The sequence below is a fragment of the Monodon monoceros genome, unplaced genomic scaffold, assembly GCF_005190385.1.
Source record: "Monodon monoceros isolate NGI ecotype Baffin Bay Population unplaced genomic scaffold, NGI_Narwhal_1 Super_Scaffold_11, whole genome shotgun sequence".
In the NCBI taxonomy this organism is placed as follows: Eukaryota; Metazoa; Chordata; class Mammalia; order Artiodactyla; family Monodontidae; genus Monodon; species Monodon monoceros.
In genome coordinates, this window is record NW_021703767.1 from 10,263,383 (window position 1) to 10,278,385 (window position 15,003).

Genomic DNA, 15,003 nt, shown 5'->3' on the forward strand with positions numbered 1-15,003 from the left:
GCGGTACGCGGGCCTCTCACTGTTGCGGCCTCTCCCGTTGCGGAGCACAGGCTCCGGATGCGCAGGCTCAATGGCCATGGCTCACGGGCCCAGCCGCTCCGCGGCATGTGGGATCTTCCCGGACCGGGACACGAACCCGTGTCCCCTGCATCGGCAGGCGGACTCTCAACCACTGCGCCACCAGGGAAGCCCGCTTTTATTCTTGCTGCATCTTTTTGACCAGAAACTGAGACAGTCACCATCCATGATGACTTGGCCATAAGTAGCTTTGGGAGGTGGGAAGCCTGGGGTCTTGGGGAAGGCTTTGGTTGTGAAATCAGAAAACAGACAGTTTTCTGGAAGAGTAACAGACAGTTATGGAAGGTGTTGGGGGTGAGGCCATAAAATGTGCTAAGATGCTAAAAGATATCCTTGGAAGAAAATAGCTGGGAATAGCCCCCACAAATTGGTCAATAGTGTGAATGTAAGGATGTAAAGATGAAGAGCATTTTTAGCTTTGACAGGGGTCATTTGCTTTGTCCATGTGCCAAACATGGAATTTGAATCCATTCAGCTTTCTCCATCTGAACCTAGAAGGTCGGCTTTCCGAAGGAAGAGGGTTTTGTTGTTTGGTTCACTGCTTTCATCCAGGTTCCTAAAACAGTGCCTGGCCAGGAGCACGAGCTCAAAAAGATGTGTTGGATGAATGAATGCTTAAATCTAGTTCTCAAGGATGTTTCAAAAATAGAGCACTAAATACAAAATAGGATGTGCACATTCCCTTTACTATTTGATTCACATCTGAAATAGTCTTTCCTAAAAATCTACAAAGCTTGCTTAGGGCAAAAACCTGAATCTAATAATACTCAATTATCAAGTATTAGTTTCCAAAATACCTGCCACTTCCTGGATCTAATTTTGTTTCAGTTCTATAAGGAGACCACCCAATCAAAGAAGGAAGTATTTTTATCTCCACGCTAATTTGGTCAATCATTTTTTCCCCAGAAGAGTCAAGCTCTGCTGGGCACATGCAGATACGGGGTGGAGACCAAGCCCCAGAGGAGTGAAGGCAGCCCACCAGACCCACTGAAGCAAAGGACAGGCCATGGTGCTGGTGAAACCTTGTACAGTGGGGCTTCCATGCAAAACTGGTAAAATAATATAGTAGGTCAATAGGTCAACAAGTCGAAGGAACTGGGAAGGTCCCTTATCTGGTCTCCGGCAAAAGGGAGCAGTTGTTAAATACAGTCATAAATGAGTTTAGTCATCTGATTCTCATTGGCTACTAGATCAGAGCTTCCATCTCTCTGATATCTCTTTTCTCCTTGGTCATCACTTTTCAAAAACTGTACTTGCAAATCCACACCAAGAATTAAGCTTTGGCATCAAGAGGGGGCAGCTTAGGAAACTGGTTGAGCATGTGCTCTGGAGCCAAAGTGTCTAAGTTCAAATCCCAGCTCTGCTAGCTGTGTGACCTTAGGCAAGTTAATCAACAGCTCTGTTCCTCCGTTTCTTCATCTATAAAATATGGATGATCATAATAATACCTACATCATAGCACTGATGTGAAAGGAATTGATACATTAGTTTGTAAGGAATTGATATATTGCAACAGCATCTAGCATGTATTAAATATTATGCTATATCTCCAAATACACTATATTATAATTTTACATCTATCTTATGTATTTTACTTTATGTAATTTATTAGATTTGTGAAAGATTGAGAGTACAGCCCTCATGATTATAAAGCCATGATACTTCTCCCCAACAAAGGATAAAATCAGGGCATGCATAAGAGAGCACAGTATATAAAAAAAAACAAAATTAAAAAAAGTAATCTGATAAACGTAGATCTTTCCGTGTACCCGTTACAGCTGGGGATAAGCACTTCACCAAGTGAAATGTTAATCTGGCAATGCTGGTGATCGGCCAGACTTTTTCAATTCACAGGCCAGAGGACAATTATCATAGACCTATGTTGAGAAACGTTCCCAAGACATTTTCAAGGTGAGAGGTATCACCATCCACTGTATTTCCCACCTCATGAGCACCCACAGGGGAAAAACTCAGATTATTGCACAGTGATTCTCAGATAAAGCTGATCTTACCACAGCCTTACAACTTGGGCAAAACCAAGGACTTTATAACCATCTCTTAATTTTCTGTTTATGTGTCTGGGGTCCCATTGAGACATCTTACACATTGATTCTAAGTTCCAGTGGTGAGAATCGACTCGCCTTTTGTAACTGCCAAGCTCCACATTCATTTCAGCACTTTCTGTCATTTTCTCTGTGTCTGTACACATTTCCATCTGTCTATCTTCTCTGAGATATTTCTTCCAAGAAGAAATATCAAGGGCTGCCATCATCTCATTACATTTCTCAACCGCTACAGAGGCATCCTAGGTTTGATATAGCATTACGACTCTGTCCAACATCTCTTACTACCTAAGAATCAAATACTCATGCATTCAGAATTAGAAGGTAGAAAGCTAAAGATTTCTATTTCTTTGAGTTCAACAAAAAGCCATTTCGTGATTTGTTATGTGGGTTTTTTCCATCTCCCAGTCATCCAGACTAAAATCCCGGACATCTCTACCTGTGCCCTAGCCCCACACCAACGTTCAGTTCCAAGTTCTGACTCTTCTTTTCCACTCCCTCTTCTCCATCCGCCTCTCTTTCTGTGGCTGCCACAGTCCCCTCGCCAAGACCCCTGTCACATCTCCTAATTGGTCTATGGGCCTCCAATCCCACTCAGACTTGTCCTTCTCATTGATCCCTGACACTCTCCCTGAAGCATAGTCCTAAGACTATGATGCTTCCGTAGGGCACGCCTGCTCTTGGGAAACAAGTCTCCTGTGATATTGTGATTTATAATAAGAAATAATATATTTGGTCTTCGTCCCTGTTTTTTGACACAGAGCTCCTAAATCCATTGGAATTTCCTATGATGAGAATGATAAAGGTGTCTGTTGTTATATTAATAAGGTGACTTTGGGACTGGTTGCCAGGAGAATCAACCATGTGATTAGAGGCTTGGAACTGTCAGTCCCACCCTACCCTCCAACCCCAACCTCTGGGGAAGGGGGAAGGGCTAGAGGTTGAGCTCAAGTCCCAATGGTTAATGATTCACTCAGTCAGCCTATGTAATGAAGCCTCCATAAAACCCCAAAAGTCCAGGGTTGGGAGAACTTCTGGGCTGGTAACACACAGAGAGGTGAGGAGAGCTGTGTGCTGAAAAAGGGGCATGGAAGCTCTGGGACCCTTCCCTGTCCCTTGCCCTGTGCATCTCTTCCGTCTGGCTGTTCCTGAGTTATGTCCTTTTATAATAAACTAGTGATCTGGTAGGTAAAATGTTTCTCTGAGTTCTATGAGCCACTCCAGCAAATTAATCAAACCCAAGAAGGGGAGTCTTTGGAACCTCCAATTCATAGTCAGAAGCACAGGTGACAACCTGGCCTTGCATTTGACATCTGCAGTGTGGAAGGAGTAGGGACACTTTTAGAGGGCTGAGCTTTAACCAGTGGGATCTGACACTGTCTCCAGGTAGGTAGTGTCAGAATTAAGTTGACTTGTAGGACACCCAGCTTGTGTCAGAGAATTCCTTGAGACTTACTGTATAGCACAGAGAACTATACTCAATATTTTGTAGTAACCTATAAGGGAAAAGAATCTGAAAAAGAAATAGATATATATGTATGTATAACGGAATCACTTTGCTATACACCTGAAACTAACACAATATTGTAAATAAACTACACTTCTATTAAAAAAAGAGGGAGAATTCCTTGGATGTGTGGGGAAACCACCGCCCCCCATACATACTTTGGAATTGGAGTCAGAACTTTAATCTCCAAACCTCTCAGTGATAGAGTCAGGGACCTCATGTTATACAGGGAACAGCATGCATTCCGAGCAGGGACTTGGACATCCACAGTCTTGAGTCCAGGTCCTATCTCTGCACTTATGGTCTCAGTTGCCTTGGGTATTACTGGTTCTCTATAAACCTGCTGTTTTATGGACGGTGACTGTCTCAAGGGGTTGTTGTGAGCATTAAACTAGATAATATGCATACAGGACTGACTTGGGGCCTGGCAGCCCACGGTAGGTGCCCAGTAAACACAGCCCCTTACTGAGGTTGGCCTCCCCACAGCCTCAGGTCCTTCCTGGGCCTTCTCTTCCCCAGGCCAACATGCACTGCAGCTGTGTCCTGCATCCATCACTTCCCCGGTGCTTCCTTCTTCCCTTGCTCATGTCTTGCAAGCTATCTTAAATTCTCTTCCCAAACTCTATACTCTCTCCAGGCTCAATCCTCCCTCCGTCTCTTCCTCAAAGGGTCCCCAGCCCTTGCAGATGGATCTCATTGCTCCCCTTTCCTAAGCTTCCATGACACTGGGTTTATTCCTCCATCATCACATTCATTATACTCTACATCAAACTGTCAGTATTTGGCCATCAAACAGCCACTCCTTCTAGACTGTGAGTTGGATAAGGGCTGAGCCCACATCTTCAGCAGATATTACTCCTCAAGTATGTCCAGGCTAAGTCTTTGGTACATGAGTGAAGAGTGCTTGCATGACATTAATTGATTATGGAATTCATATTTTGTTGATTGCTTCAAGAACTTTACAGGTTGTACTAATTTTAAGGCAGCAGAAATCACCACCCTTTCCCGTACCCTGAGACACACATTTCTAGCACCTGAAATGCAGCTCTGCATTGAACAGGGGATGGTGTGTCTGACGTGTTATACCAATGGGCCACTGGAGTTTCATTTCACTTGTTGTGTCAGAAAATCAATCAGTGACTTCAGCAAAATCTTGAGACTTTCCTCCGTCTCTAGGGCCACGGTAAATAACTGATGTCCCTTTCCCCACTCTCTCTACAAAAAAACTCTTCTATTCTTAAACCTGAATAACTTTCGGAATATGCGTTATTGAATCTGCTTGGATCTCCTATTACCATACTTAAAGAATAAAGAAGACAACTTCCATCCCAAGGTAAAACTTTTCACTTCCCAAGACTAAGAACTTGAAGAGGTTCTTGATATTCAACACTTCGGACCCCTGAGGTTACATTTTTTCATATATTTATAATGTTATCGTTTATTCTCCACATCAGCAAAATAACATTGACTTAGAAAAAGTGGAATTTACCAAATGTTAGAATTTGAAGACAATTCTGAAATGAGCCATCTAAACATTCTGGATCCCTTGCCCTTATTTCTCTGGTCTGACAACACCTTGCACTTTGCCAAGAAGCAACAAACATGGTAATAGATGCCATCAAAACAGAGTGTCATAGGAATATCAATAAGAACATTTTGTATTTGCATATAATTCTTCTTTGCTGATTTTCAAATGCTTTCCTCCTTTGCGGCTCACCACGGCAACGCTTCTATGCAATCAAAACAGGTGCTATGAGCATGAGTCTTTACGCCCACTTGGGTTTGGACTCAGCAAGGAGGAAAGAACGGTAACTTGAATAATTACCAAAGGACTGTTAGGTCTGTTCTCAGCAGGACCAGATCAGTGATGAGCTGGACTTTACCTGTGAAGTGTTTCTTACCCGTCTCCCTCCTCTTGAAAGGTCCACTCCTTTTTTTCCACGTGGCCTCTCATTCTTCCATTAAATTCTCTTCCTCATAAGACTCAGTCAGAACTTAAGATGTTCTCAAATTAGTAAAAAGAAAAATGGCATGATATGGAAATGTTTTAAGGTTTTCAAATACTTTTGTATGTCCCTCTTCTGGCATTCTGCAATAGAAAATAGTTCAAGTCCCATTAATGGGCAACAGATAGGCTAAGGATACTCTAAGATTTGTCTTATAGGATATTTCATTGGATCCTCATAACAGAGGTATAAAGGAAGAATTGCCCCCATTCTGTAATTGAGGAAACAGATACATTAACCAGCCCAAGGGAAGTAACAGAGCCAGGAAGTCAGACTCAGCTCTCTGTATATCAAGTTCAAGTGGGCTTGTTCTCCTATTACCACGTGTCCTGGTTTTGTGCTCAGATGCTCTATGTTCTGTGGATGCTAAAGATTGAAGCATGCCCAATAAATGGCAGTCTTCCTGAATTCTGAATCAATTATGAGCCCAAAAGGAGTGGGACAGATATAGGTCCAAAGGCCAGCTGTACTGCCGCTCAAAGCCAGACTGCAGAACGAAGCTTAGCCATGCGGTAACAATGGCCTCCCCAACACTGCACTCAAAATTCAATAGGCTCATTCTCTGTCTCAGGCACCTCGAACCAGTGCTGGGCCTGAAAAACACACCACATGAAGACACAGACCAGAACGCGTGGTTCCTGCAGCTACCAGACCCGAGGAGAAAGGGAGGGGACCAAGTGTCCAGATCCATCACTTCCTTCTCCCAGACCCAGCAAGTGAGAGGAAGAGAGAAGCCAGGAGCCATACCTGCCAGGGTGGCCCCCCATGTGGCAGCCAGCATCGGGAATGGGGAAGAAATACTGGTTCCCTCAAAGTTTACTCTAAGGAGTTTTACATCACGGGCACCATTGGTGTTCAAATATACACGGTGACTTCCTGGCAGGTATAACCCTTTAATAGTCCACTATCCCTCCTGCAGAAGTTTGTCACACAAATCTTGGCCTACAGAGGCCAAGATGTCAGAAGTCCTTGTTTCCAGGGCTTCACTGACTCACTCTATGACCCGGGACAAGCCACTTAATTAGTCAGTGTCTTAATGTCCCCATTAATAAAGTCTGCATTGTGGACGGGAATCCTCTCTATAGAGAATTCCTCCATCACGGGCAGCGGTAAAGGGATCCTGCAAACTCAGCTACAAAAAGAGCCAGCCTGCCGCGAGACGGGCAACCACTCCCACCCAGTACAGGGCTCGTCTGCCTTCTTCCAAGAGTCCTGAGCAAACCATGTTTTGATAGCGTTCCTCCTGCCAGACACCGACAGAGAGAGAGAGAAGTCCCTCAGCAGAACCCAGGCGAGTGTCATCCAGAGTGTTGACCATATTGAGTGACAGTAGGTTATTTCATGCCTCTTGAATGTTCAACGTCTGAACAGCTACACACACTTGAACCTATATTTTACCCCATTGACAGGCCCGGAAAGGACATATGGTTTAGATTTTTAGACAACACTCCGTGTAAAAAAGCCTTTCCTTTTATAGAGGCATATTTTTAGAGTCTCCAAAGCTAAACTCTGGGCTGAATTTAATCCATGCCGTTCTCTGGCCCAATCTAGAGCCTCAACGCAATTGTGTGTCAGTGGAATACATTGTTAACTGATCTGTCAGAAAATCAATTAATTACTTTTAAGAAGCAGTTAAGAGTATCCCTACAAAGCTGCCATGTGAATTATTAAAGAATATAATGTACCAGCCCCCACCCCCCCTCCCTGTGTTCAAAAGATTCCCTGAATCCTAAATGAAAATCATACAAAGCTGAGGGGGCCAAAAAAAAAGAAGAGAGAGAGAGAGAAAATGCCTAGGCTTAGGAGGTGTGGAGCAGAAGTAGGTGTTTGCTGATGCTGCTAAAGGCTGCCCCATGACGCTACCCATCTCTGGGTTTTCCAGCACGTGCCCCTATGTCTTCAGACAAGGCAGCAGAGAATATACCCCCATCTGCTCGTCTCCACTCATTGGTAGATGGGCGGCCCTGTGCAGAGCCCTACAGACTTCTTTCTCTCCCGGAGCCCTACTCATCCCAGAGACAAGCTCCTGCAAAGCGCACCACTCCCACGACTCCTGCAGTTCTAGGCCTGTCTCCAGCCTGGCCTGGGCCAGTAGAGCTCCCTGGGTGGGAGGCCAGAACTTCTCCCATGCCCCAGTTTGTGTCACCACGGAATGTTTAGCTCAGATCCAATCGCACTCATCCGTCCATGTCCTATTTTTCTGGGAACAAGGCTAAGATCGACCTGGCGCTTCAGATATGCATCAGACGCGGATTCCCCAAACGTAGAGAGAATCCCTTCCCACCTCAACTTAGCCTGCACCCCAAAGACAAGGGAAGCAGGAAAACAATGGTCCGTAGCTGTAAGATGAGGGCCCAGGCTGGGGCCTAGACAGATGAGTCTCCCTTGCTGTGTTTCTTTGGTTTTGATTTAACCAGAAACGTTTAACATCGGAGTGAGAAAAACCATACATTTGCATAACCAAAGCGTCCGCAGCTCCTGTTAGGAAGATGCCTCCTCCAACTGCTGGCCAGCTGTGGTTATCACTGTGTCTGAAACTCAGATGCCATCTTAAGTGGTTCTGCAGGGTGTTGGCCATGTCAACCTCCAAAACCCTCAAGGCACCAAGGGTCAGAAACAGAGAAGTGTTTCCCCGGGCTCCGAGACTGAGACCCAGAGATTAAAAGGGCAAGTCATAAAAGGGGATATTTTTTCACCACTCAACACCTGCAAGCAGTTACCCTCTTGCTCTGAGACTTGGGCTGCCTCAGGGCATGAAAGGCTGGAGAGGAGGCAGCTGCTACAGTTCCTTATCATTCATTCATTCACTCATTTATTCATAAAAAGTATTTAATGAATGAAAAAGTATTTAATGAATGAAAAAGTATTTAATGAATGAAAAAGTTCCAAACACTTTTTTTGTTTTTATCCTGGGTGCTCTCCAGCAATGAACAGGATAAAGTCTCTCTCTCACGTCCACTCCACCCATCACTTGGAAGATGGAGGCAGGCAATAAATAAGTGAACACGGAAGTTAAATAAGACCAATGCAATGTCGAAAATAAATCAGTGTCGTCATGTGATACAAGTGACCATACAGGGGGAGGAAGTGGGGTATGTCTAGCTGTTACTCTAATAGATGACATTTGGGCAGCGTTGGGAAAAACTGGGGGCAAGGCAGGGGGAACAATTGGTCCAGGCACATGAAAAGATCTGGGAAGAGCTTGGTGTATTTGAGGAACAGAATGGAGGCTGAGACAGAGCAAGCTGAGGGATACAGGGTCTCTGTGACGTCAGAGAGGTGGCCCAGGACCTGGCATTCTCTGTACCCTGGAAAGCCCTCACAGAGTCTGGGGAGAGGAGACACAGGATCGGATTGACATCGGTCTCTGGCTGTGAGATTACAACAGGGCTGGCTGGAAGGGCTGCTGTCCTTTCTCCCCACCACAAACTCAGCGCGAGCAGACCACAGCTCTTCCTCTATGGGAGCTTGGCTTCAAAGGTGGCCGCTAGGTACATAACCTTGTCAGATTCCCCCATCTCTCCGTGCCTCAATATCTGATCAAGAATAAGATCCCCTCCCAGAGCTGCTGTCTGCAAGACATCTGGTATTCAGCTTCTCATTTCATAGACCCTGGTTGCTGCCGTTGTTAATTTCAACTTCATTCCCTACGTTATCCCCATGAGTGCATTTCTGAAGCTGATTTTTACCAACTTTTTTCAACAAACATTTACAGAGCACCTACTCTTTATCGCCTGGGTGCTGTACCACCACAGGAGCAGTTTTATGATCCAGAATCAGGAAGCATCCCTTTCCCCCCAAATCTGATAGCTCCTACTTCCCCCAGGAAACTCCAACAAAGGCTTTCTGTACCCTCCTCACAGGTCTTGTATTGAAGTATTACGCAATATTGAACCGACGTGCAACATGCATAGCAGGAGTCCTGACTGGTATGTGATTCACACACAAGCCCACCCGTAGTGCCCGATATTGGCTGGGTGAGGATGGAGCCCACTCAGAGGGCAGCGTCTAGACTCTGTCCAGTATGCAGGGAGCTCTATCCGGTGCTGGGTTCCAGTGGGAGAGGGGGAGTTTACTGTCGCGTCGAGGGCTAGCGATGGAGAGGATGATGTGCAAGAGAGACTTCTGTCTCTGCGTGTCACTTTCGTTATGCGGTGCTTGACTTCAGAAAGGCAGTTCATTTGTTCTTAGTTCCCAGAAGCCTAAATGAATTCCCCACCAGAAAAATATAAATACGTTGTGAAAATGATCACCATCACTGATGATTCGATCAGGAAATTACAAAAAGGAGAAAACTAGGATCTGGGAGGGCCTCGAGCCTCCAGCTAGTTGCGGAGGTGAGGGTGCAAGAGAAGCAGAGCCCTTTGCTCACTTGCCAGACACCGGGGAGGCACGCGGCATGACTCAGGCACACCCACACGGCAGCTTTGGTTTTCCAAGATGGCAGACCGAGGGGGAGAGAAGTCTGTGAGCCCCTGGGGAAGAGACAGCTAAGCCAGGAATACAGCTGGTTGGTGGAAGCTGATTTCAGGGTCAGTTGATGTAAATCTTGATTTGCTTAAAACTGAATCCGCGGACTTCCCTGGCGGTCCAGTGGTTAAGACTTCGCCTTCCAATGCAGGGGGTACAGATTCGATCCCTGGTCGGGGAGCTAAGATCCCACATGCCTCGCAAAAAAACAAAACATAAAACAGAAGCAATATTGAAGAAAATTCAATAAAGACTTTTTGAAAATTATTTTAAAAAAAAGAAACTGAATCCGTTGGCTTGTTTCACTGTCCATGCTGGCCTGCGGGTGTCCTTCACACCATAAAACACTGCAGGGTGGCCCAAGCACAACCTGGCAGGGAAGAGTTTCAAAAAGGAGGAGGAAGAAAAAGAGAAAGATGTGATGTGAAGCGAGGAAATTTGGTGAGAGGACCCAGAACCCCAAAGAGTAGGTTTGTATCTTGCAGAGATGTATCTGCTCCTCTGTACTTTCCAACCATGAGAGAAGCTCATCTTAGCTCTAGTGAAGGATGGCCGGGCTGGAGCCAGAAAGCCACGGGGAACCCTCCTGACCCATTTCAGCAGCTCACCACCCTCTGCATGTCCCTCTGGGGATGGGCAGGACATGAGACAGAAGATCATCTATTTTTCTTTTTTTTTTTTAAGAAGTATAACGTGGTCCCCATAGAGCTCAACATTCTCTGTGTTGGGGGCAGTGTGTGAGCTGAATTAAGGATTTGCCTCTGTGCCCCAGAAGGCAACAGTGCCACCTTCATCTGTCCCCATCTCTCCTTTTCTAGTTGATTTTCACAGATGCAGCGTTGGGTTTGATGTGAGACCTGCAAAAAATGAGAAGCGAGGGATGAAGTTATAAACCTATCTGATGTGATCCAAATGGATTCCATCTGCTTGCCGAATAAAGGAGCTATAAATAACATGAGCGAGCATCAATTCCTCCTGTGAGGGTGGGCGCTCAGTTCCAGAGAGCGCCCATATCAAATGAGAGGAAAGCAGGAGTCTAATTAAGACCCTGGCTGTCTGACCACAAACTGCACAAAAAAAAGAACACGGAGTTGGCCTGGTGTGCAGTCCACGCAGGGGGTCCTGTGAACAAGACCCCAAAGTCAGCCCCATCCTCAGTAGCCTTTAGTGCCAGCCAAGAGAGGCTGGCTGTTAGCATTTTTTACGCTGCCCCAGGATTCAGGTTTAATTTGTGTGGAAAACAAAAGGCATAAACTATTTGCTTAGAGTAACCAGTTGCATAATATCTTAAAGATAAATAACAAGATTATACCTCCTGTCTCCTCGGCATCCGTACATACTCGCGCACGCGCGCGCGCGCGCGCGCACACACACACACACACACACAGACAATGGTCCCAAACAGATCTATTATATCAGAAAGATCAATGACTCCTTCCTCTTTCTTTAGAATTATAAGTCTTTTACATATCCTGAATCATGGGTCACATTCAATGTATATGCAAAAGAAGTTCAAAGGCTGACTTTGACAAAGGGCATTTGGAGAGGGATGATAAAATGTGTCTGATAAAACACACACAAAAGACTTTAGCAATAAAGACTTACAAATTGGGAAAGCAGGACTTGGGCAGCGGGTGTGAAGCTGTGTTATCTACAGCTTCAGCACTGAAGATAGTGGCCCCCAGCAGAAGGCTTTATCTGGCCTCCACAAGAATAGAGATTGCACCGGCCCTGAACTACCCTGTCTGCAAAGCCCAGGAAACACCTTGCAGAGGAGTTGATGCAATGTTTGCCATCCTGGCCTTCAGTGACAGTTAAATAGTGTTACAACACAGCATTGAGCAACGACCTTGGTATATCATCCAAGTCTTTGTTTTATAGCACTTTTTCCCCCGCTGGAGAGACAAATGGGCAATGTTGTCTGACATTTTTTGGTTCATTACTTTCAATTTAAATGATCAAAGAGAGAAAAGAGACATTCTCCCTTCTTCCTTTCCAATACAATTTTAAAAATCCCTTTCCGATTGACATTTCAAATAGGAGATGAGTCATATCCACTCTTTGCATCTTATTGCATTATTTCTCGAGATTTCCAAAGGATTCTTGGCATCTGTTCTTGGAGATTTATTACTCAGTCCCTGCAGTTTCTTCGGGGCTGGGGTTTAATTTATGTGATTGCAATCAGGAAACTACTTTGAAAGGGAAGAAATCAATTTAGTTTTCCGTGAGTTGTAAGTTTTCTGTAAAAAAATTTCACAAGACTATCCCTTTCTTAAAAGGAGTCACAACACGGCTGTTGACAACAGTAGCAGGTTTGGGAACAGGACATTAATTCAAGGGTCCAGGAGTCCCAGATCGGCCACTGTTTCGGGACCTGGGAAAAACCATTCATTTTCAGAGCCTCCCTTTCTCTCTGTAAGATGAATGGATCGCACAAAGTCTTTGGTTCGTCTCAGTCTTTGCTCAGGTTCTTTTCATCTCTCAAAATGATCAGATGCCTTTCCACAGAAGGGTGGCCTTCGAAACAGTTTCACCCTGATTTGTTTTATAATAATCCTTGAACTTTGATGATTGTGCCTGGCTTTTCCAAGTGCTTCAGCAGCGATGGTTGAATGTGATCTTCTTGATAAACCTGATGACGGTGGCAGCGGCTCTAGACTTGGCCAGTGAGGAAACGGAGGCACAGCAAGGTTAGGGGACCTGAAGAGTGTCACAAAGGCTTGTACACAGAGTCCCCTTAATAAAATAAGTACCAAGAAAAAAAAGACATTTTAGGTCAGAGGCTTTCAAACTTTTCTGAATTGCAAGCGACAGTAGGAAGTAAGTTGCATGCATGACTCAGGAGATGGCTCTATCAATCAAAAAAAGGGTTTCAGGAAGCAATACTTGTTCTTACTGCATGTGAGGCACTCTGTTTTCCATTTATTTCCTTCTATTTCTTTTTCTTCCCTTTCTTGTATTTGTATAATAATATAATAATAATCATTATTGTTTAATTTGAAACCAATGAATGGTCAAAATCTATGATTTTGAAGTCACTGTTCAGAAACTTTTCACATGGCAGTGTCTCGCTGTTTTCTAAATCAGGGACATACATCTGAGTTCCAGAGCCCCCCACAGGTGATACTGAGAGTGGTTCTCCTGTTATGGTTTTCTCTCTCTGTCAAGAGCCCCCAACCCACAAGGCTGTACTTAGGGTCAAGCCTTCCACTGTAGGTGGTTCATGACCCTCCTGGCTATGAATACACCATCAAGTCCTAATAAATAATGAATACCAATGACAACATTGAGACACCTGTTTGCTTTGTACTCCCAATAAAGTCAGAGGGAGAACCAGGGCTGCTCCCTAAAAATGGCACATGGCTCTCTAAATAAAGGGCTTTAATGCATTTTATATTTAAACCATAAGGCCCTGGGCTCAAACCCAAATTGAGATGGGCTCTAATACTTAAGTAGCATTCTGGAAAAACCTTTGAAATATTTATCCATCAATCTGGGCTCAGTGATTCTGAAGCAGCTCACTTCCTTGTGTCACATTCCTAGAGTGGACCTGCTTTACACATCCCCATGAGCTGGGGATGGGTTACCTGTCAGAAGCAAAGGCAGTCCCTTTGGAAAGTCATTGTCTATGAAACTTCTTAAATGAGAAATATGAAGGACAACATTGTTATTAAAAATACACGCAACTCAAAGATTGATTTCTCAGTGCAGCTGGTCAAGTTCTTGCTTTCACTGCTCCATCTGCACATGGCCAAGGGCAAGCTCTTTAACCTCTTTAAACTTAAGGGGATAAGAGTTCCAAACTTAACAGGATTATGGAGAGGATTAAATGAGATAATGCATGGACAGCCCTTGCCACAATGCCTGGGGCTCAGAGAAGCTCAGCCTCTGAATGAATGTTAGCGATCATTCTTTTTTTTTTTTTTGCGGTAAGCGGGCCTCTCACTGTTCAGATATACCCTAAGACCCTGTTGTGGTCCCTCCTGTTGCGGAGCACAGGCTCCGGATGCGCAGGCTCAGCGGCCATGGCTCACAGGCCCAGCCGCTCCGCGGCACGTGGGATCTTCCCCGACCGGGGCACGAACCCGTGTCCCCTGCATCGGCAGGCGGACTCTCAAGCCCTAGCGATCATTCTTATTTGTCCACTAAAATTCTCTCAGTCATCATAACCCTCTTAGCGTAAATAAAGCTTTCACTTTTGATAAATCAATTCTACGGCTTTCTCTATTCTCAGAGACAAGAAACACTTGATGGACTCCCAGAGGTCAAGTGACCTAGTCTCTTGTCTTCAGGTAAATGAATCCCCCAAACCTATTAAAACCTAGCATAGCCAAAATCCAATGCCATCGTGCATCGAGCTGCTGTAATGCTGTCCAGGCTGCTTCTGATATGATCAATTATTTCCTTGACATACTAAGTCAATATAAACAATTATATATTAGTTTTCTTTTAAAAAATAGAAAAAAATTTATATTTACTTTTAAAGATCCAAAAATTTGTCCCAGAGAGGAGTTTTGCTTTTGGGGGGAATGCCGATTTATAACACAAGTCAGAAATGCTCCTTTCCCTTCTGTTCAAAGTGAAACAAACAGACCTTCAGAAGAGAGAAGATTCTTGTTTCACAGGTTGCTACCAAGGAGTAATTTGAGGTCTGTGTACTTTGGATTGCAACATACCAAAATCTTAAAGATCAATAAAGGGAAGATATTTTTCTATAGAAGTTTTTATTCTTAGATTCAAGGAGGGGAGAGCTACTTGATAAGTTTCAGGTGATCCAGCATTTTCTAGATATTTATCCACACTTTTCTTTTTTAGCTCCAGATATTTCAAGCTTAGGAAAAACCAAAAAGAAAAGAAAAAAATTCCACTTCTACTGTAT

The 15,003-nt window shown here is 44.5% G+C and overlaps 1 protein-coding gene across 3 annotated transcripts in view; it reads left to right on the forward strand.

Moving 5' to 3' along the window:
* Window positions 1-15,003, forward strand: part of RUNX1 (RUNX family transcription factor 1) — a 244,508-nt gene that overhangs the window by 124,867 nt on the left and 104,638 nt on the right. The window lies entirely within an intron of this gene.